The 12,086-nt window shown below is 41.2% G+C and overlaps 1 protein-coding gene across 5 annotated transcripts in view; it reads left to right on the forward strand.

The window, feature by feature from the left end:
* The window catches only part of BACH2 (BTB domain and CNC homolog 2), a 227,025-nt gene that overhangs the window by 58,450 nt on the left and 156,489 nt on the right, over positions 1 to 12,086 (forward strand). Inside the window, exon 1 of one of the 5 annotated variants that reach the window (XR_014509538.1) lies at positions 95 to 183. The exons of the other annotated variants lie outside the window; for them this stretch is intronic. The gene's annotated coding sequence lies outside the window, so the exon portion shown is untranslated. Of the gene's footprint in view, positions 1 to 94; positions 184 to 12,086 lie in introns of those variants that run through there. 5 annotated transcript variants of the gene reach the window in all.

The raw sequence follows: 12,086 nt of genomic DNA on the forward strand, positions 1-12,086 counted from the left end.
GAGCGAAGCGGAGGGAGGGGTGTGTGTGTGGCGTGGAGAGGGTTAGGCCTGCCTTATACAGTGGGCATTTTTTAATTTCATTAAAGCTTCCGTCCCAGCGCGCCAGGGGAAAAGTGGTGACTGCCCTGTGCATGCCCGGGGATGGGTGTTTTGAGCAAGCCGCAGGAGGAGGAGCTCAGGATAGTAAGTCGGAAAGCGGGGAAGGGGAGGGGTGGAGTGGAGAGAGAGCGACTCTTGTTTTTCATGCGAGCAGCTGTCAGATTGCGAGGCCTTTTTAACAAGCTGGGAAAGAGGGAAGGGGGAGTTGGCAGGCAAATATTCCCTGGCCTTGCACATCTACTTTTATGAATTCTCCCCTTCCCCCAAATGTGTCTCCGGTGCATTCCAGTTTTCCTGTGTTGCAACAGCGGCTTGATGGTTCTCAACTGGGGTTGGAAAAAGCTTGTGCAGAACCTGGGAATGCCTTGAGACAAGTTCTAAGAAAGGAAGAGGTTGTGGTGTTGTTGCTGCTGCTGCTGGTTGCTTCAGGTGGTGCTGAATAGTGAGCGGGCAGAGAGGAGATGGGTTTCTTTTTGTGAGCTTGTTTTGTTTGTTCAATCTGGGTGGCTAAATGCTTCCTGCCAGATCCTTATTAAAGCCATCCAGCATGGGCAAGGCATGCAAAGCTGCTCGCATTATACCCGCTGCTTCTGCCCTCATCCTCCCATTGGGGCTTCCTATTCATAAGTCAAGATGGATTGGGGATGTCAATCTGGTCAGCACCTCAAATCCTTTCTTGCCTCCCCTTCTCCCTCCCTTTCTTCTTTGGAGCATAATAGGAATAACTTTATGGTGCATTGCAATGAAATGAACACTTTGGGAGTCAATACTACATTGCAAGTTCCTGTGTATTCAAAGGCAGTGTCTAGTATTATTCTGTTGATTGCTTTGAAGAGAAATTTATGTTCTGTTTCCTCCCAGAGAGAGATCTGGAGCATGCATTTGTGAAAGTACTTGGGTCACTGTGTGTAAATGTGCATACTTAGGACATCAAAAATGATTGCTTCATTTATAGCGTCAGGCTGCCAAATCATTTAATTACTGGAAGTGCCTTTTGGCAAGCAAAACTCTTCTTTAAATTATTTGTGACAAACGTTGGAGGATGCATTATTGTAACACAAAAGATTGTGCCATAGTTTTTTTAAAGAGTGGTTTCTATATCAATTTAATCTGTTGAGTTGCACAGCAAAGGATAATTACTTCCCAACAAAATATCTCACTTGCCTAGTGGGTTCCCAAAATAAGATAATGCCAAATGAAAGACCACATTTTTCATCTCTCTCTCTCTCTCTATTCTGTACAAAGTTGGAGAGAGATGTTAACGCCGATAATTATTTTCCCAGATCATTAAAATGTAACATACAGACCAGGCCTCTTAACTGTAAAGGCTTTGGCTGTCATGAAGTAAGCTAAGTGTGAAATCATGCCTCTCCTTTTGTGGAACAGGCTATTTTTGTAAATCACCAGGCGTCTTTTTTCAAACGCTTATTGTGAGATCATTGGGCTTTTCATTACTGAGGCACTGGCAGATTTTGAGTAAACTTTTTTTTCTATTTTAGATTATCAGGATGTGGAAGTGACACCTTCTTACATGGAGGGGCCATAGTTTAGTGACAGAGAACATCTTTATGTACAAATAGTCTCTAGTTGAAATTTTTGCTATCTCTAGTTAAAAGGAAAATAGGTGACATGACAGACCCATCTCTGTTTGAGATCCTGGAGAACTTGCCAGTCAGAGAAGGCAATGCCTGGGACAGATTGGCACATGATTTAATGAAAGCAGAGGCAAATTTCAAACCAGGAATTTATTATTTGTGGCTCAGCCACTCAATCACTATGCTATACTACATATATACAACACACATAATATGTTGTGCTAGGTACACACGTGTCCTCTATTTGGTACAATTTCTCCCTAGAATTACATAGGAAAATGCTTGTATTTAGGGATTAGGACCATTACAGACCAATCCATTGTCCAGTGCTGATCCTACTCCCTGGTAGGTGTGAACAGAAGTGCAGTCTTGGCCTACATTCAAAAGCACATAGAGTAAAATTTTCATTGATCTCAATGGGGCTTTCTTCTGAATAAGCACAAACAGGATTAGGCAGCACACGACTATGTATTGTCTCTACTAAAATAATATTTTCTTAGAATAAAATGCTAATAAATGTTATCCTTTGGCAGTAGAAATAATTTAGCACTCTTTTAATATGACTTCCTATGCTAGGTTGGACTATTTGCCAGTCTGTGTCTTTCACTATGCCAGTTCATAGCGTTATGAGTGTGAGTCGGCTGGGTATTGGGCTCACACGAACCCTTCTCCCCTGTCTTCCTTTGATCTAGCTGCAAAAAGGCAATTGGAAGCTTCAACTTCCACTTCCACATTTTAAACTAAACAGAGTTAGTTACATATGGATTTAGGGGGATTTTGGTTTGAGTAAACTGTTTTTTTTCAAATAAGCCATGATCATGCTATTGAGTATTATCCTGGCTTGTTCTAAAACCATAGCGTAAAAGTAAATACAAATTAATTTAATAAAAAGTGGTTCTAATCCTCTCCCTATATCCATACCATGGAGCGAGAACATGTGAGCCGAAGTGTGATAAGTGTTAAAGCAGGCATAGGCAAACTCGGCCCTTATCTGAAAGGACTACAACTCCCATCATCCCTAGCTAACAGGACCAATGGTTAGGGATGGTAGGAATTGTAGTCCCAAAACATCTGGAGGGCCGAGTTTGCCTATGGCTGTGTTAAAGTCATATTTTAGTATTGCACCACAACCCCAGCAAATATAGGCATGACTTGACCTACAGCAGGGATGGGGAACTGGATCTGAATGGTGTTTCAGATCAGTATTTCTCCCATCCCACTCCAGGTCAAGTGGACAGGTGGGCAGGGCCACAATGATGTTAGATAAGCCCCCCGTCTTTTTGTCCTCATGGTTTGAAATCAAATATTGCAGTCAAAGACTCAACCTGTAAAGCACGAATGATCAGCTGATGTTGGATGCTGTGAAGACCCCCAAGTCAGCTGATTGTCACATCTTGCTACACACTTGTGCATAGCACTTTGCACAGGCCTTTGTAGGCACGCCAAACACTACACCACTTCAGCTGAGCCAGGTCTCTCATATGCTGTTGGGCATGGAGCAGATGAGCATGATGTGATCAAAATGGCCTCATGAGCCAAATGGGGAAGCGTGATTAGGCCCACAAGATGAAGGTTCTCCATGCCTTACTTTTATACAGTATTGTGCTTTATAAATGGCTAAGCCTGCTTCACTCATTAAGATTCACTCATGTCTTTTTTTTTATTGAGTAACAATTGTTATTACCTATTTGAAGCTTATGTAAGTTCAACACACATCAAATATACCCCCCCCCAAAAAAAATAATTAATAGAGATGTACCTTAGATGTTTATGTCAGCATTGTAGCTTTTGGGATATGGCAATGAATAGATTTTAAGGAAACATAGCTAATAAAACAAAATGCTAATACATTTTAGCCTGTAAACAGTAAATAATACTCCAATTATTTTTTTAATGAATGTCAGAATTGTAAGACGGTGCCAGTTCTGCCCTGTTGTAGAATACCTCCGCACACTTCAGCCCAAATTGAGATATGTCGTTGAAAATATTGGATGCTTGACATCAAATTCTTAGTGTAAAAGGGATGGCATTTTGTTTTGTGTTTCTTTTTCAACTCCCTGCTTTACAAGCGTGGGAATAAGAGTAGGGATTGTACGTTGGTATTCCCAGTTCTGCAGATAACTTGTTCTGTGACATGCTTCATTTTCTCAAGCTGTACAGGTAATGCCTACAGCGATGTTATAAAGATGATTGATGTTTTCAAGAGAGTTAAGAGATCTCTTGATGAGCAAATACTGTAGAGGTTCAAGCAATAGCTGAGGTAAACTCCAGACCTAATTAACTTCTGGAAGGTATGCATTCATATGCAATTGTAGGCAGGAGAGACAGGTTGAGGTGTGGAGGGATGACTACACACTGCTTCTTAACTTGCCACTAGAGAGCCTTGTGGGAAACTTGCAGTGCAATCCTGTGTATGTTCACTCAGAAGTGAAGTTCAATAAAGCTGTGAATAAAATTGCAGCCTTAATCACAAAACCCAAAGGTCTGGGTTTATCCAGACAAAGAAATGCACATGTGACCTTTTGTGAACAACCTCTGTGTGAAAACAGAGCAGGTAGTGCTTTTTCACCCAAAGACAAATCACAGGGGATATTCTTATAGTGGTGGCCCATGTATAAAAATGCAGCATATGCACATTCAGAAATGGATACGGTCTGGGGTAAAATTGTTGCATACTTCAGCTGGGAGCATAAGAACTATACAACTATTTCCACACGCTCAATGAACCTTTGGCTTGGTATTTTTGAATGGCAGCCCTCCCCCATCTAGGGTGGCAAACTTTTGAAATGTAGTTGATTTTCAAAAGCCGCTAAAGTGATAATGGCAGTTGGGAAGGGAGGGGGGTTTGCTGTCTAAAGAACACTATTCAAAAGTTTGGCTCTGCATGCACACATGTCGTTAAACATATTTAAAGTAGATCTTTGATCCCAGCCTTGATATGGAAGAAACTTTTTTGGATGATATCTCTGCTTTTGACATTCTCAGTTATGCAGCAGAGTTCATTATATGAACTTCCCCTTCTTGGAGCTTCAGCAATAATTATGAGTTAAGCCAAATTTCTTCGGAGTTCAGACTTGGCTTCTGATTTGTTCAGCCTTCCTATCATTGGTTCTTGCCACAGCTACTGCCAGCCCCTTCTCTTTCTTATAAAGTAGAACAGCTGCTGCTGTAGCTTTCATTTGATACCTGCATTCTGGGTGCCAAGACTCTAGGAAATACTGCCTTCAGTGTCTTTCATAAAGACCCTGGAAGATACCTTGAAAAATACAATTCCTAGCGATTTTGCTGCCTAAAATACTGTTGCTGTATGAGTTCCTAACCACAGTACCGGTTACTCTTATCTGGAAGCAATGGGGATAATGAAAAGCTTTGAGGAAAGCAGCAAGCCTTGGGCATTGTCATATTCCCAGTGACATCTTTGAGAGCATAGCCCAACATGGAATTTGGAAAGGGTCCAAATTTGAAAGAGTTAATTTGGGCCCTATTCCAAGCCAAGATAAATTAGCTTAGTTTAGGTGATCACATTCCAGATTGGGTCTATTGCCAGTGGCTTGGTTTGCAGGTCACATCACTATGGTTTAATGTGAACAAGCACTACTTCCCGCCACACTGACAAAACAGCTAGCATCATTCATGGTTTGTTTCCTCCAAACAAACCAGAAGTGGTAGCAAATGTTTATGCTTGGCTTACTATTTGTAGTTTGTTTGGAGGAAACAAACCATGAATCTAGGTTCAGACAACATGATAAGCCAGGCTCTTGCTTGCTTTGTCTGTTCCATGACAGTTGCAGGAATCAGGGAGGAACACTGCAAACTTTTCAGCCATGTTGGTTCACATCATACCATAGTTTGTTTAAAACAATGGTTTATTATGACATTTGAACTGGGCCAGTGACAGAGACCCTTCAGTGCTCATATTTACATGAGCACGGTCATGTCCCTGTCTTTGTCTTGGGGTATTCATCTTTTGTTTGCCATCAAGCCTTGGTATTCAGAGGTAATAATAGTCTATAAAAAATAATGTAGCTTACTAGCTATAGGCAGTATTTGATAAAAGTATGTTCAGATACATAATATGAGAAGGAACCTTGCAGATACTTGGCGCTGTAATAGGAAATTTGCTGAGCATGATAGCTTTGATATGATAGCAAACTATAGTGTGTGATCATTCCTTCATATACATTCCTGCAATAGATATTGAATGAAGTAGAGCTACTTTTTATGGGTTGTTTGGTATATGTTTAGCAGTTCAAAAGCACGTCAAGTGTAAATAGATAAATACGAACCCGGTTCCCCAGATTACAAGACTACCGCTCTTCACCACTACACCACACTGGCTCTCACTTTACCTTTACCTTTACCTTTGGTATATGGATATATGATATAATTTGGCAATCTACATGGGAAGTAGTTTTTGTGTGTGTACAGATTTGTTAGTATGGTGTAACGTTAAGTGAATTACCATTTGTATATGTATGTGAATTGTTATTGTAGGTTCCTAAGTTATTCTGTATTGTGATTCTATTAAAGGTTGATAATAAAGGATATTAAAGGTTGAGCCTCCAGAAAGGGAGGACATGAGCTCGAATAAATGAATGTGTATGTTCTTGAATAGCAGTAATGAAGCGTTGCTATGTTTTAGGTTTACCTGTAAGTATTTAATAATGTCTTCCACTAGAATATAGCTAACAGTTCCATTGTTTCACTTCTAAAATCCAATTCTGTATACCCTCTGAAACACTGAAAGGGAATTTTTCAGCTTGTGTAAAGTGATTCAGTAATACCGCCTCATACCAATTCAATATTTGATGATAATGTCTTGGCATGCAGAATTTATATATCTGGTTCCGTCTTTTATGTGACCCCATATGATGCATCTTCTGATTAACGTAGCCTTTCATCAGCTATAGCTGTACCAATTTCGTTGAATGCCCTGTGGTGTTAGGGAGTAAATATAATATGTTACACTGTTAATTTGGCACAGATGTTTTAAAATAATTGAACTTCCTATGTTAGCAATATAGACAGACCCTGCTTCCATTAGTGGATTTCAAAGAAAATAATGGTTTATCCTGGAATACTTCAAGTGCCCATTTTTCCTTTCTAAAATCTGCATACGGTTTGCTACAACTGTGCTAATAATGCCTACTCAGCTCTTGCAAAACTTGGTCACTGTTTCTTCTGTTCTGAGCAGAACAAAATAAAATAAAATAAAAAGAATCTTATGGCAGCTGCATAAATTAAGTAGTCATTTTGAAGCTTGCCTCAAGAAAATGTAAAATGTATGAGCATAGCCAGCTGAGTTGCAGCATGCTCGTTTTGCTTTCTAGTCAGACTGAAGCATCTTTGTAGTGTGTTGAAAAGCGTCATACTTAGCCTGCCACTGCTGGAGTTGAAATGATAATTTTAGAGCAAGCGAGCAGAGGAATGCATATAAATTTCTGTGTGATCAATAATGAGCTCAAATTGAAGCTACTGGCTTAGTACAACAATTACCAGCATTGACAGAAGAGCTATTGAATGAACAATACATGCAAATCAAAAGGCAAAAGGGGTAGCATTTTAAAAAAACAACACAGAAACTAACCAATTTGGTGATATGTTATGTGAATGACATAAAATGTTTGTAATCTTCTATGGAAGGTTGAAAAATGGGTACTCTTCACTTGCTCATTGAGACTTTGGGTAGTCCAGTTTTCATACTTTGGTATGCTGCTATTTTCCTGCTATAGAAAATGACATTAAGATAATGCTTTTTATGCATACAATGATACCCTATGCATGCTTTCCTGGAAGTAATTCCCTGTGCATTTAGTAGTGCACTTAGGATCACAGAATTTGTCATCCTAAAAGAATAATGAATTGGTATAGTAATTTCCTACTTGGCTGGGCCTAAACCTGAAGCCTCTACAATTTTTGTGCATGTGGATAATATTGTTTCTGCATTCAAATCACTTATCCTAACATATTCAGATTGAAATTAATTAAGGATACTCTGAAATCACTGTGTCCTGAACCCCTGCTGTACCTGGCAGCAAGTTCTCCCTGGGGTATACAGTCCCCAAAAGTGCAGTTCCGTAGAACCCCTGAAACATCGAAGCCAAGGTCCATCCACTTGGAAAGTTGAGCAGACACAGCACCTCAGCTCTGCTTCCCTTTTATACCTTGTGTGTTGCTTGCAACTTCTGGGCTTGACGAAGCATGTGACCCTCACCTAAGCCTACTCTAGCTGAGGAATCTCCCAGAGGAATCTGGGCTATGCACCCTTGCCTGCCTCTGCCCTCCTGGAGTGCACCTCCTACTGCTCCCTACACCTCAGAGCTGACTGTGTTTGTGGAGATGGGGACCCCTTTGGCTCTTGTGAAGGATCCTGTTCCTCTGGTTTCGGGGCAGCGACCCCCCTCCTCTCGCCACCCCATGAGTACATTCTATGTGTTCCGCTCTGGGTTCCTGTAGCACATTCACATAGTGGTCAAAAAGTAAAAGAATGGCTGTTGCACATTATGGAGTATAGCGATAGTGCAGGAAATATACTGGCATGTATCTGCTAATTTCTTTACTAGAGCTGTCCACATGTATTGTGAAGCTAAACTGTGGCTTAACACAGGAGTGGGGAGCCTGTTAGGCAAGATCTTTACTTCTCCTCTCTCCATGGACCAACTCTCATCTATTCATCTCCCCACTTGTTGAAGCTGACTGGCTTACATAGGGGAAGGGGTCTGCTTGACCAGCGCACTCCCTGCAGGAAATGTGCTGGGGAAGCCTCACCCAGCAGTTTGAACCTGGCCCATCAGCTGACATCACCCAGCAATTTCATCTGATGGACAGTGGCCATGGTTTGGTATAAATGACTTTGAAGACCAAATTGAACCTCCTGGTGGGTCAGGATTGGCCTGTGGACTAGGCAGTTCCTCTCCCCTGGCTTAGAGCGAACAAGTAAGCATGCTCATGCCTGGCTGCTTTCCTTCTCTGTTCCTGCTGCTTTGGTTTGGAGTGAGATCTATTTGGTTTAGAATGAGACGAACTACAGGTTCAGATGTAATGCTTAAGCCAAACCAAGGCTTAGCTCTTGGTAGCATGGTGGCTGCAGGAATGGCACAGGATTGAGGCTGCCGTGATTTTCTCCCTTGCACTGGTATGTTTGTTCATTCATGCTAAGCCAAATTTTAGTTGAGTTATGTGTGAACCAGGCCACTGTACGATGAGGACTGAAAGGGTTAATAGATTGCTATAATCCTGTTGTTTGCAGGTCTACAATTTTAAGCCTGAGTGAAGTAGCAGCAATATGTGCAGATTGTGTTCATCATATTACTGAATAATTGCAAGTGTTTCCCCTGCCTCTCAAAAACCAATCCAAAGCCTGTGAATTGGGTCTTCGAGGTCAAAAGGCATTATCTTCTAATATGACTAAATTCCAGCATTTTTCTTTCTAGAAATAAACCTTTATTCTCCAGCTTATGAAGTCATTTCTTAACTAGAGCATTTGATACTGTGAGTGTTCCAAGTTCAACAAAAGACTCCCAACTTTAAAAAAGGAAGTGCATTTTACAGCCCGTGCAGTAAGTTGTGCTCTGTGACAACAATTTCAGTTTTGAAAATAGAGAAGTGGCTCAAGTCCTTTGTTTGAATAAATAAGAAAGCTAAAACTAGTTGACTCTTGAAACTCAAATGCAGCTGCTAATTATAACTCACATTAAAATATTTTGAAAAAGAAAATATATGCTGTGGTTTGAATAAGGAGAATAGAACTGTAAGCTGAAGGTTGTTCTGAATGCTTGTGTGTGTGTGTGCGCGCGTCTGCACTTACTGAGTGGGAAGGGTTTTGCGTGTGTGTGCATTTAGCGTATTTGAGCCATTAAAAAATGTCAGCAGTTTCCTACAGGCAGCTCTTGCTGACTCACATGTCTGCCTGCAGCACAAGCTACCTTTAATTTAAGCTGTGCACAATAGGAGAGCACAGACTCAAAGAATGTGAGAGAGGTGTTTTGTTGCTCAAAGGCTATTTTTAAGTTCCCTTTGCTGCGGCAGTTTCCTTCCTCATTAACACAGTACAACTTTCTTCTTCTTCATTTTAACATCTTCAGATTGCTCTTTAGATGCACATTTCAAGCAAAGATGCCCACGTTTGCTGCACCCCTGCTGATGTGGGGTGGCTCCTACTGATGTTTTGTAGAATATGTTTGTCTGTCTTGGGGGCTGCTCTACACATTGCATGACAGAACACCTAGGTTAAACGCTGAAAGCATATTTGACATGGAGATTCATTTAATCCTTTACCTGATTACAGCAGCCATGTTTCAAAACGTATTTATCTCACTTACTCTTTTCAATTTTAGATACATATGTGCCTGTACACCCCCCAAGAAAACCTCCAAACCACACAGTGATCACAGGTAGTGCGTTTCCATGAGGGTCTTGCTGGCTTTTATGCCTATTGGATAATTGCAGATCGTTACTGCTCTTTTCTCCTTTTCCCCTTTTCATTTATTTCCTCCCCTGTTTTCTTTCTTGCCAAATGAATTCCTCATTAGTTACAACAGTGAATCTTGATTGCATAGGTATCTGAGTACACACCTGCACAGCAGTTTTTCATGCTGCCAGAACAACTAGAGAATTCCTGAACAGGCTTTTCTTGCAGCATTCCTCTGTGTAGCACTGTGCCTTCTGGCCAGTGATTCCCACAATGGAGGGCCGTTCATTTTATGAATGGATGGGTGAGTGCATGTGGCCTTCCGGAACTCAGTGCACTGAAAAGTTCATATCTGGTCCCCTGTGATCTTAGGCAGGCATAATTTCACCATAGGATGGTGACCAGCATGATGCTAGTTCTAACTGTCAGGAGTAGATTAAATCCCAAAGTCTCATTATGCTCCTGTGGATTCAGCTTGTTTCATCTTTCCCAAACGGTTCTATCTGTTGACATAAGAGCCGTCCTTCCTTTATAACAGAACAAATAGTTGGTACATACTTTGAGTTCTGTCTGCAGTTTCTACATCTTGGTTGGCACATGGTCTCCTGTCTGAAACACTCTTACCCAGCATATTTTTTGCTTTAAAAACTGGTTGCACTGGAGGCATGCAGAAGTATAGTTGAACCCATGGGATTTGTTCCATGCATGAGCATGATTGGTGTACTAATATCTGCATGGTGTCAATGGTTTGTGGTGAAAGCCAGGGTGCCTTTGCCACACCATTACACAAAGTGTAAGCTGCTCTGTTATATTGGTATTCCATTACACTGATATTGCCTCACCAGGGGAGTTGGTGGCGCTGTGGTCTAAACCACTGAGCCTCTTGGGCTTTCTGATCAGAAGGTCAGTGGTTCAAATCCACACAACAAGGTGAGCTCCTGTTGCTCTGTCCCAGCTTCTGCCAACCTAGCAGTTCGAAAGCACACCAGTGCAAGTAGATAAATAGGTATTGCTGCGGCAGGAAGGTAAATGGTGTTTCCATGTGCTCTGATTTTCGTCATGGTGTTCCGTTGCACCAGAAGCAGTTTAGTCATGCTGGCCACATGACCCAGAAAGCTGTCTGTGGACAAATGCCGGCTCCCTCAGCCTGAAAATGAGATGAGTGGCGCAACCTCATAGTCTCTTTGACTGGACTTAACCATCCAGGGGTCCTTTCCCGTTTATTACCTCGCCAAGGTCTGCAAATGGCATTTAATATTATAATTCTGAAGGTTAACTAATTGTTTAATTGTTCTGCCTTTACAAGAATGTGTTGCTTATGATGTTGCAGGCCAACTGCTAGATTTTAGGAGTGATCCCACTTCTTTTCCAGATAGCAATCTAGAGGCTATGACTGTATTTTTCTTTACTACCTGCAATATTGCAATGAAGTTGGCAGCACCTAGGAGTAAGAGCTTTCACACTTATGGCACACAGGCTGCCAACTGGGATATGACATATAAAATCACAATGAGGCAGATAACATTAAAGCAGGCTTCACCAACCTGGCACCCTCATATGTTTTGGTCTATGGCTTCCATCCACCCCAGCCAGCTTGTCTTTTGCTAAAGTGCAAAACATCTGTAGGGCCTCATGGTGCAAAGGCTCACTAAATAATGGAATCTCTCTCAAAATTTTGAAAACACATGTTTGTTTGTTTTTAAAGACAAGACTCCCTTGTTTTTAAGCAACTCTTGTTAGGTCCCTGCAATCCATTTGACTAATGATTAAGAATGGGAGGGGGCGGAAATTTATTTATTTATTTATTTATTTATTAAAAAACCCTGAGTGCTGTGGAAGAAGTGAAATAAATGGGTATTCTTGGTATCCTCCAATACATAATGACTCATTGGTTTCAGGAGGTTTTCTACTTCTAATAATAAATCTGTACAAAACTCTTCTTAAAAAATCTGTGGTGCAAGTTCCTACTCATAGTGAAAGGC

This window comes from Podarcis tiliguerta (assembly GCF_965153285.1).
Source record: "Podarcis tiliguerta genome assembly, chromosome: 3".
NCBI classification, from domain to species: domain Eukaryota; kingdom Metazoa; phylum Chordata; class Lepidosauria; order Squamata; family Lacertidae; genus Podarcis; species Podarcis tiliguerta.